The sequence below is a fragment of the Nestor notabilis genome, unplaced genomic scaffold (assembly GCF_000696875.1).
Source record: "Nestor notabilis isolate BGI_N333 unplaced genomic scaffold, ASM69687v1 scaffold19301, whole genome shotgun sequence".
NCBI lineage: Eukaryota > Metazoa > Chordata > Aves > Psittaciformes > Psittacidae > Nestor > Nestor notabilis.
This window is the reverse complement of record NW_009913596.1, coordinates 3,021-19,794: the sequence shown is the minus strand read 5'-3', so window position 1 is coordinate 19,794 and position 16,774 is coordinate 3,021.

Below are 16,774 nucleotides of genomic sequence, written 5' to 3'. Positions count from 1 at the left end.
TCTGTTTCACTTGTGCATTGATGGGGTGAGAAGGCCTATCATTCCAAAGAATTATCCCTTCAGGTGCTACAAACGTACTGCTTAGGCTGTAAGGAAGCACCAATAACGTATGAAGGTTGTGTGTTTAATGTGAGCCATTGAAACCATCACAGAAGAGCTTCTGGAGGAAGGTATTAAACCTTTCAAAACCAAAACTTGAAGTGGCGTGGATCAGCAGCATCTCACAGAGGGCTGCTCTTTGGGTTTTGGTTGTTCCAGTGTATGTCTGAAAGTTGGTTTTTTTTGTTAATTTCTTGATGTCACATGCAGTGAATGAAGCAATTGAAGAATGGCTAACATGCTGCAGGGGTACTTGGGATGGAAGGGGTACTATTCAGTTGTAGGTGGATTATTTGCAAATAGATACGCACATTTTTTTTCAAAGCTGAAGTGAGTGTACATGAACTGGGCAGAGGGTTCTGCTTCATTAAACCCAAGCATTTTTTCAGAATGTTCAGCAATTTGTATAAGAGCTTTTATAAGTCTTTCTTCTTGTTGCAAACATCTTGTGCCACTTTTGATATGCGTGCCATGAGATGAGCTGACAGCCCAGGGTTATCGGTGGTGGGGTGGTAGAGGTGTTATTTTCCTGCCAGTCACCTCAGCCATAGCCCTGGGTATTTGAGTTCCAGGAAACAGGTCCTTAGCATAGTTCCTAGCAAACAATTATCCCTGATGTAAAAATAAGCAGCAGAACTGACACTTTTTTTTTGATCTCAGTAAAAGATCGTGAGTATGCAGTGGGCATGGAAACAGGACAGCTTCTTTTTCCTAGAGAAGAGCCTGCATCATTTTACATAAGGTACTTGGGGAGGGCAGAGGGGATCTTGGAGAATACAGAGAAAAGCTGGGATTGGTGTCCCTCACCAATGCCCTGTAACTGCAAGAGAACTGTGGACTTGGAGAGAAAATCCAGCACCTTTTGGAAATATTGTGGTATTGGGGGAGAAAGAGAATATTTTGTAAATGGGTCTGTTATTGGAGGAATGGAACCTATTTTTATGTCACTAAAAGCATGAAAAAGCATTTGAGTGTTGTGAATTAGGAAGAGAGTGTACAGAATATACAAATATGAAACTGCTATGTGCTCAGGTTCTGTAAATGTACAAGAGATACCAAAGTCTGGTACACAGATCCCATTTGTGTGTATAATATGTGTGATGTTTCAATAAAACTTGAATGTGGAGAGGAGCGTGCCTTTGTTTGTTGTTACATGCTTTCTTGTGATATCCAAAACGACAAAACTGAGCCATGCCAGAGTATGTTCAGAGTACCGGTGTTCACAGCTTTTGGGTTGTGGGAGAGAGTTACGAGTGCTCCATACACTGTCTTGCACTTAGTGAGCTCTCAGCTCGCTGGGTTTTGTTCCCAGAAACGGGGTTTGCAGTCTAGGGAGCAAACGAATATTTTTTTTCTGGAATTTTCTGGCTCAAGGAGAAATTTCCTGGGAGTCCCTTGGGTTCGAAGAAGAAACACTCCAGAAATGTAATTTTGGTGGGTGATAGCTGATATATCCAGGGCATCGTGCCCTTGCATTGGGCATCCTGACTGTGCCTGGGCCCAGCAGCGTGGGGTTCAGCCCCAGGCCTGCCTGCAGCCTGTATGTTGAAGTGATGCATCACAACTTCTTTCCCACATGCACCCCCATCAGAGTTTTTGGACCATGATGGCCACAGTGCAAGGCACACACAGACAGACCTGGCTTGTCCACCAGCACCCTCAGGAACAGTGGACCTTATGCCCTTCATGTCTGTCTCAAGGAAGGACAAAGGGGCAGCAGGGACAAGATTTGACACCCTCAAGGGTGCAGATGCCATCATGTGTGAACCTCAGCCAGTGCAGACCCTGGTGCTGGTGTATGACTTCCATTATAGCCAGTGGGACAGAGAAGGTGCTTCTGGAGGAGTTCATTGCATGGTGAAGGACATGTCTGCAATGGTCAGATAAGCATAAACCTGTCTCTGGAGGCTGCAAGGAGAGCTGAGCTCACGGACAGCTGAGGTAGAATCCCACCTTTTAAAATCAAAAATGGCCTCGGGTAGCTCTTGCTCGTTGAAGCAGACACCAAACCCATGGTGTGATACAGCCACAAGCACAATGCACGCCCAGCCCTGCTCTCTGGTCATGAAACCACTGCGGAGTGCAGCATGTCTGTGACTATTCCCAGCCCTTGCTGGGAAGGAAAAGAAGGTGGATGAAGACAGGGCAGTTGGCAAGCTCACTCTCAGTGTTTCTTGGCAGCCTGGAGGCCCTGTTTCTGGACCGGTGAGATTTAGCAGCAAATGAGGACATGGTGTGAGTAGCAGCACATCTGGAGCTGCTGCCAGCCCCTGGCCAGCTGACACTGCGCTAATCCAATTCTGCCACGTTCCTCCTCCTTGCCTTTGAGCGTTGTTAAACCACAAGTCTGGCCTCCCTGCCAGTCACCCTCAGCCTGCCAGGGGAGCAGCCCTTCCGAAGGGATGATCCAGGCTGCATTTCCTCCTGGTGGAGCCCTTGAGTCAGCAAATACTGCTGTTTCTGTCACTGTATTCTCTAGAGCTCCTTCTGGGAGAGAAGCAGTCACTGGAGGCGCTGATGTGTTAATGTTACATGTAGCTGAGGGTGTGTTTGCCAGGAGGAAGCTGGAGCGGGCGAGGAGCACTGCATTGCACTCTGCAGACGTACACACCTGCGTGGATAAACTTTATGTATGTGTGTACACGGCTGGTACACACAGAGTACACACAACACACAGGCAAAAGCAGAGCTGAGGGGAGAAAGAAGCCTTTGCTTTAGCAAACCCTCTCCCTGGAGCAGAAGGGTAAGTTGGACACTGTAATACTGGTATTGAGAGATGCTTTTCCTGGTTTGCTGACAGCTGCCTGCCCTGCTCCTCGCCACCTGGGCACAGATGATGGCAGCGGCACAGCCAAAGGCTTCTCCTGTTTCCTCTGGCTCCAGGGCCAAAGGCTGCCCAAGCCATGAGGCTAGAGCTGTGCTCTGCTAACCAAAATCTTAAGATAAGGTTTTTTGTCTTAAAACACAGGTAAATTCCAGGCTGCATTTGGCCAGCGTGAAGCAGATGTGCCTCCTTTGAAGAACAGTAACTTTGGCCTTTTGCTGGTTGTGTGTAGCCACGTGGACAGGATCAGGAATTCCCTGTGCATTTTGATGCTTCTAATGAAATAGGAGAGGATTTGTGAGTGACAGACATGAGATTTCTATGACAGGCAGAGATGCTTCCAATATTGTAGCTTCTTGTGGATCTCTGCTGACCAGGGGCTCCTGCACTGCTGATCCTTCCCACATCTGCTTGAAGGGCTTATCCAGGAAATGTCCTGCCCCGGGACTGCTGCTGCTTTGCCTGCACCATTCGTCACTGCATTGGCTCTGGTGTAGCTGCTGTCAGGTTTGCAGGGACAAATCCATATCATCAATTCCTTTTGGTTTTTTTGCTGTAGTACAGTCTGGTTAATGTCACTCTGGGAATGGCCCTGGGTAACTGCTGCAGCATCTTTCATAAGCTTGTGGTACAAGCAGAGCTGCCACAGGGAGCTGTGTGGACCAGCCTGGCATGAGGGGTGAGGTGTTGACTCCTGCCATGGGGACAGGCCATCTTTGGGCCTTCAGGGTGCCTGTTTCTTTAGGGAGTGCCTCTCGCTGCAGAGGCAGGAGGAGGTCATCACCAACAGATGACGAAAAGGGATCAACAGACTGATGAAAAGAAAGTATTTCAGATGCTTCCATGGCTTTGGCTCCTGTCCCTGTGGTGCCCAGTGAATGTCAGAAAACACCTGTGCCAGGCGCAGTGACTGCTGATGGTTTGGTGGGGGATCTGCTCAAAGCCTGTCCCTGCAAGCCCCTCCTGAGCATCACGCTGCAACTCCTACTCAGTAACTGCACAGAGAGATGAAGCTGCTGGGACGTCGTAAGCAGCTCGGCACGGCTGCCTCTCTGCCCACTCTGCGCTATGGCTGGCGTGGTGATGCTGTGACCTTTGAGCTGTGGCTCAGGCTGAGGCACTGCCTGGCTTGGACCCAGCTCTCACTGAGCCCTGCAGAGAGCCCTGTGTGTAGCCCAGCGCCTGGTGGAGCGCAGGGCTGACAAACCGGGGGCAGACACTGACAAGAACCATGTTTGCTTGCCCCAGCCTGGGCTCGGAGCAGCTCATGCTCATGTGGCTGGGGTGGTTTTGGAGGGCTTTATTTTCAAGCCCTGCAGACAAGGTCCTGTCTCAGGTTGCCCCTTTTCCTTACTGTTTATACTCACTATGAGGGTGGTGAGGCACCCTGTGCCCAGTGTCTGCCCCATCCCTGGCAGTGTTCAAGGCCAGGTTGGATGGGGCTTGGAGCAACCTGCTCTAGTGGAAGGTGTCCCTGCGCATGGCAGGGGATTGGAAATGGATGAGCTTTAAGGTCCCTTCCAACCCAAACCATTCTATGTTTCTAGTGATGAGGTTCCCAAAACCACGCTGCAGATTCTGGAAAATGGCAGAGTAGCTGATCGGATTTTGTTTTTCTTGTCAGTTGGCAGATCCAGAAGGAGTGTTAAGAACAAGCCTCAATGTGCAAATAGTTTTTACTCATCTGATGAAAGCCTCTGGCATCGCTACCTAACTTGAACTTGAGAACTGGAGAGAAAGTTTGGCTGCGCATTGCTGTTTCCTAGCCCATGGATGTGACTCCGAAGAGAATACACTCAGGGTTTTTTACAAGGAAACACAAGAATCCTTTCAACAGCTGGTGACCTCTCAATGCAGGGTGTTGCTTGGGCTCCTCACCTGTGCTGTGTCTGCAGGTCTGTTACCAAATGGCCTGTTAAGGGCCTGTCACGTGCTGATGGTGATCACCTTCACTGGCCTCTGCCATGTGGGATCTCTGCAGTGGGATCAGAAAGGTTGTTTTGCTGCTCCTACAAGCAGTTTTGAATGACTAATTGAAGGCAGACTGATGTGGCAGGCCTGCCAGCTCCTGGGAGCACCCCGGGAAGAGCTAGGGGCTCCTGAAGGCAGTGATATTTAGGAAAATGTGCCAGGTAAAAGATGCTCTGGTGACAGCCCGCTCACTCCTCACTGCTTAGGTGCCAGCAGTTGTGTGACAAAAGTGATTATCATACACAGACTTGTGCAGTCGCTTGTGTCCTGCAGTCACTTTCTTGGTGGTCCAATGGTGAACAGCACAAATATCAACTGATAAATATTCAGTAATCATCCTGAGTAATAATACTAATAATACTAATAGTGCTACCATCTGCTCAATTGGAAGTCATGGCAGAAGCAGCTATGGGGGGCTGGAAAATCACTAGTGCTAGGGAAATTTACAGCCAGTGTTAAACCCAAGGAGCCTGGCACAGACCTCACTGGGGATTGAGCCCTGAGAGCTTCAGCCCCACTGTGGCTGTTATGACTCTGATCTTGGCAGTGGCAATAGCAAAGACGCAAGGAAAGTGGGGGGGTTCTTTGAAATAAATCTCAGCTGGTGAGTTCCTACTGTCTAGCTGGCTATTGAGGAGAGTTTGCATTAACAAATTTAAGCCAGGTTAGTGAGTAAAGGCTGTTCAGATCTTAGTTGTAGGGTCCCATAGCAGCACAGGATGATAAACCCGTGGTGCAAGGGAGTACTTGTTTAGAGCTATAATAGTGAGCATTTCTTCCATGTAAGAGGCTGGGTTATCAGTTATTGATTTCCTTTTTCTTTCAGTTTGAAGGGAAATGGAGTTAAATTACAGCCTATTAGGCTGACTGGAGAACTGAATGTGTTCGTTGAATGACTTCATTCATAGCGTGTGTAATTGCCTGCTTCAGAGATGCCTGACATACCCTCTGCCTCCTATTTACTCATCGCTCCACAGGCAAATGGGACCATGTGTGGAAGGGGCTGCAGCTACTCCATCCTACAGTCACTACTGTATGTACCACATGTTTGGACGAACACCTTTGGAAGAAGCATTTCTTGGTTTGTTTCTCCAAGATTCCTGTTGTTAAAAGCCCCTTCTATGCAGTCGGACCAGTCTGCTTAACTCCTTTTGATGGCTGAGCAGGGCATAGGGCCCAAAAATGTTTCCCCAGCTTCTCCCACACTTGAGCAGGCTTTGAGGGCAAAGCGAGGATGTCTCCTGCCTTTGGAGCCACCTTTAAAAGGATTGCAAATGGGTGATGCCCCAAGCCCTGCAGCTGGGCAGAGGTGTCAGCTGCTGAGTCTTCTTCCTTGTGCCCCTGGTCCTCCTGAGCTATAAGGCAGCAGTCACATCCATGGGATGCACATCCTGCATCCAGTTTAGGCAGGTTGTTTTATGGCTCCCAATAGGCTGCTGAAGTCAGACAAAACTCATAGGGAAACACTGCTGCTGAGATAAACGCAGATGTTTTCACACTAGGATGTGACCTATTGCAATGTCTGCAACGCAAAATCACTGAATAGGAATTCCTCTGTATAATTGAAAAATAACTGTATTTTTAACTCTGTCTTGATTTTTTTCTTTTTTTCCCCTTGCTATCTTGTTTTATTCAGTTGGGCCCATTAGATTTGCATGTTTTAAAAATACGAGGTTCCTTATGGGTGTGTTAAAGGTCTTCTGTCACTTCTATACTGTTAATCTACATGTACCCTTGGTGCTGCCAAACTTTATGGTGTGATACCTGTATCCATTACATGCAAGTGGCAGTATTAGCACATGCTGATTGTATTTTAAGCTCAAATGGTCTTGCCCAAAGCCTGTAAAACAGAGAGCAATTGCTGTCACTTCTGTTTCCTGTGTGTCACGGCTGCTAATTTGTTTCCCCGTAAATGCTGAGTGTAGGGCTGAATTAGCAGGGTCTGGTTATTCTCACATCAACCACACAAAAAGGCCAACTTTTGCTCGGGAGCAGGGGAGGGAATTTGTTTTCCAGACATTTACACTTGCTTGTGGCGCTGCAAAACTGGAGTTTACCACACTGCATGCCCGTCAGTGATGTTCAGCACGAATGCTGCTTGTGTGGAAGGATGGCTATGGCTCGGGTGAGAAGCTCTTTCCATAGACCTCAATGATAGGAAGGCAGATTCGCACACAGGATACGAGTAAGTATCAGACAGAGCCACTGGAAGCATCTGATCCAGACAGTGCCTGATTGACGTGAGGCTGGAAATGTGGCTTTGGTGCGTACATAAGCAGCTATAAAGTCCCATTCTTTGCTCTTTCTGTATAAAGTAATACTCACATGCAGGTGAGGTGGAGAATAAGTTTAGATGAAGATGGGGTCTGTACCATGCTGGGCAGCTATTTATCTTGCCCGAGGGCCAGCAGGGTTTCAGACTACACCAGAGCAAACACCCATTTATGAAAGATAAAACCCCAGAAGCCCATGAAGTTGCAGTCCGTAGGCACAGAATGTTGGCCCCTGGGCAGTGCTGTGCTGATGGGAGTCCAGCCCTGCAAGCAAAACACTTCCTCGACAGCCGGGTGCCTGCTAGTAGGGTGAGAGCTAGCAGAGATTGCCTGGGGGGCTTTACACTGCTGGCTTAAACGCATTCATTTATTTCCCAATGGCCACTCCGAAGACCTTATCTGAAGCTAATTAATAGTCAGCAGCAGCTGTCCTAATTTTATCACAACTGCCTGGTTCTTGCAATGAAAGGCAAGAAGGTAGGACTGAGAGGATGAGAGGTTTTGGTTCAGGGGTGGCAAATGCCTCCAGGGACATGTCCATCTCTGCAGGGCAGGCCAGCTGCCAGCTCCTCTGGCTCTAGTGCAACCACAACAGGCTTGGGCTGGAGGCAGCTGGTGATGTTTGTAGGAAGGAGCTCAGCCTCCCTGCACTTACAACTACCTTTCCCTTAGAGTAAGCTGCACCATAGCCCAGTGTTTCCTCAGTTAAAAGGCTCGCAGTTGATCTCACACAGGTTATTCTCGTCTCCTGGGGCCATTCCATGGCAGAGAACATTTACACGCTCATAAACTGCATTTGAGAGCCCTTGATGATTAGCCAATAAACTTTCCAGTGGTGAAATGTGATTCCACCTGAAAAGGGGTTTTGCACTGAGAGGTTTTCCTCCATTGCCAAACGTGCAGTGGTCTGGGATAGTACATTCAACTAACAGGGCCCTGCTGAGCGACCGTGGTTGCCTGCATGCACTGCAGGTAGAGGCAAGCAGCACAGGCTGGAAAGTGCCTGCGGGGTTACCCAGCCAGCTCCATTACTTGCACTGACCCTGGCGTGTTTCGAGGGGTGTAAGAAAAAGGAGGACGTTGCCTCTGGGAAGCACAGGTGTGTCTGTGAGACAGCTACAGCAAGCACTGAGATCTGCAGCAGCTCTGAGCTGTGGCTTAGTCTGCTGGGACCTGTGTGCGTCATTTACTGTCTATATATTTACATGTGCTGTGAGAGGAAGAATGAGCGGATCATGCAGAAGGCAAATTTACTTTACAAAATCAAAAATAAGTGGCAGCCCCCTGCTCAGCTGTTCTCTGGCACCTCCTCCTACATCGCAGGAGCATCTCTTCTGACTCTGCTGGTGATTGATGGGTGATTTTCCCCGGGAAGGCTGGCCTGCAGTGTGGCACCCTCCACGTGGAGGTGATGCCAGCTGCTGCCGGGGTGCTCCTCCTGCTCAGGGGCTGGCACAGCCAGCATGAGTTGTGCCCACAGAGGGAAATGCCAGCAAGAAACCTAGCATCTCATTGTCTCTCTTCACTCCCTTGAGCAGGGCTCCCTGCTCCTGCCCTGGGTGGAAACCAGCCCCTTGTCCTGATGGCCCCTGGGGTGGATGCTGCCCATCCCCTTCTTGCTTTGGGATGACTGAATTATTCCTTTGAAGAAAAGCACTCACTTTCTGCCCAGAGCAGCAGGTGGGTGCTCGTGCCATTGCACTGGGGCGTTTCACTCACTGCTTTACGCTTTGCAAGGGCACTGGGCTATGTAAGGTAGCCTGGACCATCTTTGATGGGCAGAGTCATACAGTAATTGTCCAAACCGCGTTTGTATTTCTACCTACTTTCTACATGAATCTTGCATTAACAGCCTAATTAGCGTAAGTTACGAGCTGGGGTGCTGGAGGCAGAAGCTGCAGTGGCAGCCGACTCTGCAAGCACTGGAAGAGATAAATTAGAATAATCTTGATGTGACCTACTTTAATTTACACCTTCCTCACATCCATACAGCTCTCTTCCAAACCCACAGGGTGTCAGCCACATGGGTATAGGCTCTTGCTGTAAATTATGTCTGTTGATGAATAAAATTCGTGGAACTTGTAATCTGAAGAAATCAAGGGATGGTTACGCTTCATTTACTTCTGTTCTCTTGGGATACACAATATCCTTTTCCTGGACTTCTAAGTAACATCCAGACTGCAGCTCCAGATGACGTGTAGTGCTCAGGACTCCAGCCCCAAACTAAGGAGTCCTCCAAAAACAAGATGGGCATCAGGAGACTAGTGGATAAACAGCATTTTGACCTTGTAAGTCTCTTGGATTTGCTGAAGGACCTGTGTCGTTCAACACTGAAGCTAGAACAAAGAAGAAGCTGTTTGGTTTTGGGTCTTTCAGAGTCCTTGGAGTCCCCCAGGGGAACTTCTGCTATTCCTGAAAGTGCATGAGGGAGCAGTTCAGTCATGAACTTGGGGTGGGTACTTGTTCAGGAGGCGGGTTTGTCCTCTCTGCCATGCAAAGCCAGAGATGCTTTTCAAGAAAGAAAGAAAAAAAAAAAAAAGGAGCATGAAATCTCTTCTTGTAACACAGTCCTAACCTGGGTCATTCAAGGCTGTGCCTCTCCCCAGTTACCTGCTGCGCATCTCCATTCATTAGCTCTGTCATATCTGCCTTATCTGGTCTGTTAGACCCGCTGCTTGGGGAAGATTTGCCTCTGCACAGTGGGAAGTGCTCAGGGAACTTAGCAGTAGGTTGCATGGACTTTAGCACCAGGAAGACCACTCTGTATCTGGTCTTTTCTCACACCACTGTGCTGTTAGGAACAGCTCTTCTTCATCTTCTTGATCTTCTTCCCTACATTTTAGCACAGTGGCTTCAGTAGCTCCTGTGTTCTGGTTTGCTCCTTTGGGGCTGAGAGGGAAGCTGGAACATCTTTTGTTTGTGATGGGTTAGCTATCCCTATTTCAAACAGCCACATCCATCTAAAGGAAGAAAGCTCCAATTCCTCCCACCCCATTGGAAGGTGGAGATGTTAGTATGCTGTAGAAGGAGGGAAAAAAAGCATGTAAGTGACATCAGCGAGGATCTGACTGCCTCTTCTTACACCTGTGTAAGCTGAGGGAGAAGGCCATCAGTGCTGGGGCTGTTACTGGAAGCGCTTTATTGCTTCCACAAGGAGCATCCATTCAATTATCAAAACTCAATCCAAGGATTTTTAAAAAGATCACATGCGTTACTATTGGGCCATTTTACAAAATGATACTGATGTAGTTAGGTATTTGAGTTCTCAGCGGGTTGTCATTACAGTCTCAGCATGCCATCTTTTCCTCCAAAATATCCTTTTTCCAAAGAATGTCTTTTGTCTTGCAGCATGTCCCCTCTCCTCCCCAGTCCCACTCCCTCCTTGGAATATTGCTATGAGGACACTGGGCATGCACAGAGGTTCTGATGCTGTTTGGATATTTGCAGGAGTGTGTTTGCTTTGGTAAATTAGAAAGGGTCTCAGGTAAGTGGAAGTTGTTGTCCAAGAGGGCAGTTTCCGACAGTGAGGAATCAGCTGCCCCAGCTGGCCACTTCCTTACCGCCTTTAGGCTGGGGACAAGACAGTTTAGTTCTGCTTTTAGGGTCATCCTCAAAACCATTTACATACACCAAGCCGTGTGAAAATACATTATGGTATAACAAAATAAACTGCATCAAAGACCGATAGTTCTTTTCATGGTGGGCTTTAAGATAGCAAAGCTGCTGGAACGTAAAGCAACATCTCAATTTACTGGTTAATAAATAACATCCATTTTTCAAAATTCAGGACCTGTATTCGATTAAGTTTTGAGGAACTGTGTGTACTGGATAACAAGATGGAATTGCATTAACAGCCATAATTTAATTTCTCATCAGACTTCAAATAAATTTTCTACTCATGTGAAACAAATTTCGAAGTTGTTACGGTTCATCTTCTGAGAGCTCCTTCTTTCTGAGGTTAGTGTGAAAACATATTGCACAAATCAGAGGACAAGTAAATTATGAAGAAATTCCCTTCAGCATCCTTCTTGAAAAGCCACAGAATTTTTACTTATTTGTAAAAGTACATATGCCAAAAGGAAAATCTTCTAGTTAACCTGAGCAAAAATGTTTATTTATATTATTTCTTTCACCTAAGTTGTTTCTAAAATATCTTACCAACAGATCAAGTAATAACAATAATAATAATAATAATAATAAAGGGTATTTTTAAGTAAAATTGTGTTAGTTGAAATGTAACTTCTTGGGTAAAATATGGCAAAGATATCCAGATTCTCTAGAAGTGTCAACAACACAAACAAAATACAAGAAATAAAATTCAACAGTTTAATTCTGGTCTGAATGCAAGTTCCCTGTAGGAAATTGAGAGAGGTTTAGTAAGAGTATCTTAGACACAATTTCATACAATTACATTTGAGCTTCTCTGTTCTTGTCAAGTTCCACTGGGTCTGTAACAATTCTACTGGATAAGAACATGTCATCACTGATGCTGTCTTGCCCAAAACTAGTAATTCTGTGGTTGTATTAAATTAAAGCTGTTCTCTGTCAGTTACTATCTGGCAAGGGTTGTTTTCAGCAATCTTCAGGGGTCTAAAGTGCAAATAGAGGAAAGGAAAGTTAAGCAGTCTTGGACTGGAATAATACTTCGTGAAAGAGGAGAGAAAATTACACCTTTTATTTTGAAGGAAATAGCATGGTAGGAAAGAAATACATAAAAGGAAATAATTTTGAGCAGACTTGTAGTGTTATCATTGCAATTTGCTGATAAAATATTCAATAGCTTAGTCCCAAGGCAATGTCCAAACCCAGAAAGTCTGTAATTGGAACTGGTGGGTTCAGTGAGACCTATTTTAGTCTGTAAGCGTGAACTGCTGTTGTTGTATAGAGAAGATAAGATTATTTGAGAACTCCAAACAAGAGGACTCATTAGGATAAGTCTATCTGGTTCTAAATAACTGAGAGGACTCATTAAGATAATTCTAGGCTTGCTCCAAATGACCAAGGTTGTACCTGTCCCTTTGCTAATAAATGTCACGACCATAAATATTTCTATAAAATTCAGTGGGGCTGTGAGTCACAGAACATTAAGTTTTCATTGAGAGCAGGTTTGTACCATCCAAAAGAAATTATACAGTGAGTCAAATTTTGGTTTTGGCTACATCACCAGCTTGTACACATAGAGCACAGGCCATTCATTGATGTTGCAGGGTGACAGCATGAAGCTGGAGCTGTTTAGTCAAAAGCCAAGGTACACTGCTACCACATGGAATCTGGTAACAGCCCTTTCCAGTGACCATTGGGAAACTCTTCAAATACATCAGCACAAAGTAAATAATTCGCACACTAGGCCTTTGTGGCATAAGGAACATGGGTTTTGAAGCCTATATGGTTTGCTTTGCATGATGTCTCACAAAACCAGCTTATTGCATGAACTCTTTTCTCTTGAAAGGCATATTTGATTTTCTAGAAACACGCTGTGATTGACTGCTCAGGATAAACAAACAGAAATTCCCACCTTTCTTGTCCCTGTGATTATCACTTTTCACTCTGTTGCTGTGCAAGTCCTGCTGTTGTTGTGATCACCCACTCCAGCTTAGACTTTTAGGTCACACCTACACCAGTAAATTAAGCATGCCCATGGCTGTTATCTGCTCTGAGATCAAGGGGGGTGGGGCAGCCTGGACCTGCACTGTTAGTGTCTCACCCCTGGTGTGGGGCTGCATCTACAACGCCCACCAGAAAAGCACTAATTCCCAGTTGTGGGGCTTGTTTGGGAGAACATTGCTTGGTTTGGACAAGACCTTACCAGGGACTCTTAAAACATCCCAGACGTTGAGCACAAGCCATCCCTCAGGAAAATGTCTTGATGCTCTTTTAATTTCCAAATAAAGCTGTAGCCTGTTGGTTTGGAAGAGAGCAGTCTAGAGCAAATTAATGGTCAAAGAATGGCCAAAGCCATTGGTGGAAAACCAAGGCCTAACTCTTGCAGTGGTGCATCAACGGTGTTTTCAGATGCTGCTTAGTGAAAGCCAGTTTTGAATGTTATTTAAGGCATTCCTCCCACCCCTTTTTCCCCATATTTTGTGTATTTGCATATATGTTTGTGCCTTTTTTATTTAACTTTCAGCCTGTCGGATGTTTTCTGGTGTCCTCTGTATGAACGGGATAAGAAAAAGTATTTATGGCATTTTCTCTTTAATCTTGTTAAATATTCATAACCACACATCTTCCCCAGACATCTGGATTGCTTTAGCACCTTACAGACTTAACAAAAGATTATGTTTTAATAATAGACATGAGAAACAAGACCTCATTTGGACAAGCTACTGGGAAACCTCCTCTGGGTGGCCCTGGCTGAGCAGGGGCTTGGACCAGATGACCTCCAGAGGTTCCTTCCCACCTCAATCACTCTGTGAATCTGTGAGGGCATGAAGAGGGAATGCCAAAATGCATTACTGCTCCCCCAGATTTGCCATGGGTGATAAAGGTCATGGATCAACATGCTTTGGGAAGAGATAGGATCATGGGAACTGTTGGTAGTAGTCCCAGGCTCATCTCATGCTGACCCCAGGCTCCACTGAGGGTCAGATCCTGTCTTCCTGGTAGGGATACATGGCATTGATGCCTACTAATTACCAAAACCAAAAAAGGGTTTGACAGCCTTGTAGGTGATTATGCTAGAGGATATGTGAATAAAGACTATTTCTTCGTGTTTTGCTTTAGCCCGGACTGCAATCTGTTTTCAATGCACAACAATATTCTTCTACATATGGACTTCCTATAAATATCTTGCTGTAAGTCTTTCTGCAGTACAAATACAGCATAAATCAGTACAGAGTCATCAAGTCCCAGTGGTATGCTGGCAAATTTGTGATCAGCAGAGGTTTGGTTTTAGTGCAGTTCAGATACAGCATGGAGAAATATAGCAGCTTAAGGTGAACAGTCATGAGTAGGATTGTCATTATTTTAATTGGGCAAAAGGAGCAGAATGAAGTAACAGTTGTGAGGCATTGAAGAATAGGACTGCTCGCGGCCTTGAGAGATCACTCCAGTCAATCCTGTTTGCCAAGGCAGGATGAGTCATACTTCTGTCAGTCCTGACATGATAGCGAGGCCTGTTCCTGGCTGGAAAATCCAGCCTTCAGTGCTGGATTCCACCGTCACCCCAGGCACTGAAGTCCAGTGCCTAACTGTTAGGTGGTCTAGTGCAAGACTTCCTTCATACCATTATAAAATCCCTTTACTTTTTCTTCACCAGGAATGCAAAAAACCCAAGTTAAGATGTTAACTCATTGCCACTGTGTTTTTTATGTTCGAAGAATATTCTGTATAAGTTGACCAGCCTTCATGCTCTTGCCTTTTCCCCTCAGGTTGTGGTGGAAAACCTTGCTGCCTCAGCAGTCATCCCCAGCCCTCTGGCCAAGCCCATTGGTATTCGGTACACCACAAGCCAAATGTTGAAGATGGCACTGCTCAGGACAGCTGGCTCCTCCTGTCAGCACCAGCAGTGCTCTGCCCCGTGTGCTCCATCAGCAGTGGTTGAGACCTAATCTCTGTCAGCTACTAGCAGAAGAAGCCTTGGCACAGGAGAAAAGGACGGGCCACTTCCCCCCAGAACAATGAAAAAGACAAAAATTCAACAGGGGAGAAGACAAAACGTGTCTGAAATTCAAACTGCCCAGAACGGGTTCCTCTGTAATCACAAGTGTCCTGACACCAGGGCTGGTCCTAGGGGATTACCCAGCACCATGGGCTGGTTTTCTCCAAAATCTGATTTGCTGGGAGGGGCTTCCAGTGCTCTTGTTGAGCTCCTGTTGGGGGTTGAAGGTATTAAGGCTGTTTCAGGCAGAAAGTACCACCCTCCTGCTATCGGGTACTCACTGCTAACACACTCCTCCCAAAGCTAGCTCAGCCATTGGTTCCTCACAAGCAGAACCAGATATTAAAAACAAACAAACAAACAAAACCCCCTGTAATTACAGTATTTTTCTGGAAGGATTTCTGAAGGAATCCCCCCAAAGGCCTTCCTTTGTTCCTAGCTCTGCAGCTGACCACCTGTTTTAGCATATTTTCTGAGAATATATATATATATATATGGTTCTAGCTCAGTGCACTAAATAGGTGGAGTTTTAACTCATGTTTTTTCATTTTTCCTTAGTACAGGCTGCAGCCATTTAATTAACTAAGCCCGGAAAGGGTTGCTGTGGAAAGTGCAATGCACTCTTGGTGTGCGGGGCTGCCATCGCCAGGTGTGAGCTGTTATGTTATTGTTTATTTTCAGGCAACTAGAATTGTAAAGGCATTCACGATACCTTGCTCCTTGAGTTTTAAAGCCTCACTGACTCCTAGACCCTAAGGAAATGTGTGTTCAGGTGGTTAAATGAGTCACGGAACAGCACAGAAAAGTTTATGTGATTTCTGTGAGGGCAAATCACTTCCTTGTCCTTGCCCTAAGTTTTCATGCAAGGTAAACTTTTGTACCTGCTGTGACCTTAAAGTACAGTCTAGAAGGTCATCACTGCAGAAAGCAAAGCATGACTGGTGCGTGTGCACAAGGACACTCAGGTAACCTTAACTGCTGCCCCCGCCACTTTTACCAGAACACCTCTGATTGCAGGAGTGGGACTGGATTCCCACTGACATGCAGATATCCTCGCTGAATTCAGCTGGAGCTGCAAGGCATCCCCAGAGTAGTTCCCCTTTCTTCCTCTTTTACTTCATCCAGTTTCTCTTGCAGAAGGCAGCTGTGATAATTGCCACCATGCTGCAGTGAGAGCTTAGGGATGGTGCTCCAGGAGGCCACGTTGCCTGTGGTTTGCCAGCAGCTTCTGGAGATGCCTCTCAGGGAAACCACCATGTGAACATGTATGTGCCCCTCACAGCCACTTTGTTTTGTCATTTCTAGGGACTCTATTGAAAATGACATCCATTGTAACGTGTTCATCCTACTGGATTTAATTAGAAACATTCAGCTTTAATTAAGTGTTTGTTTTGCAGTCCCAGTAGTTCTATTTTGATAAGAGTCTGTCATGTAAATCTTAAATGAAGCTGAAGAAGTAGATTACTGCATGTCACAGCTTCTGAGTAATGATTAAAGACAATACGACGTGAGATACAGTTGCTGAGAGTGGGAGGCAACTCTGTGCTTTGCATTAAGCATTTACCTCATGCTTTCCAGGATTTTCCTGTACTATTAGTTCTCTGTATCCTCAGACTCACTCTTTGTTTTCCAGAATCCTCCTCCCATGACTTCTTCAGGGACTGATGGAGGTGCAGTGGAGACAGGAGCTAAAGGGCAACATAGATTGCACAGTGCCACTGACTCCTCTGTCCTTCCACCCAGAGCACAGCCGGCACAGGGGGAGTGGGGAGAAAATGGGGCTCCACACAAAACCAGTAGGCCTCTTCTTTCCAGTAAACCTGCCATTTTTCATTTTCCTTTTCATGCAGTTTGGGTTCCTATGCTGCAACTGTGACTTGCCCGAACATGGCCTACTCTATACATAAAAAAAAGGCTGCATATGCTGTAGCTTCTGGCCCTGTTAATGGTTTTCTCTACTTACCTACAAACCTTTATTACTTGTAGTGTAACTTGAAGCCTAGCAGA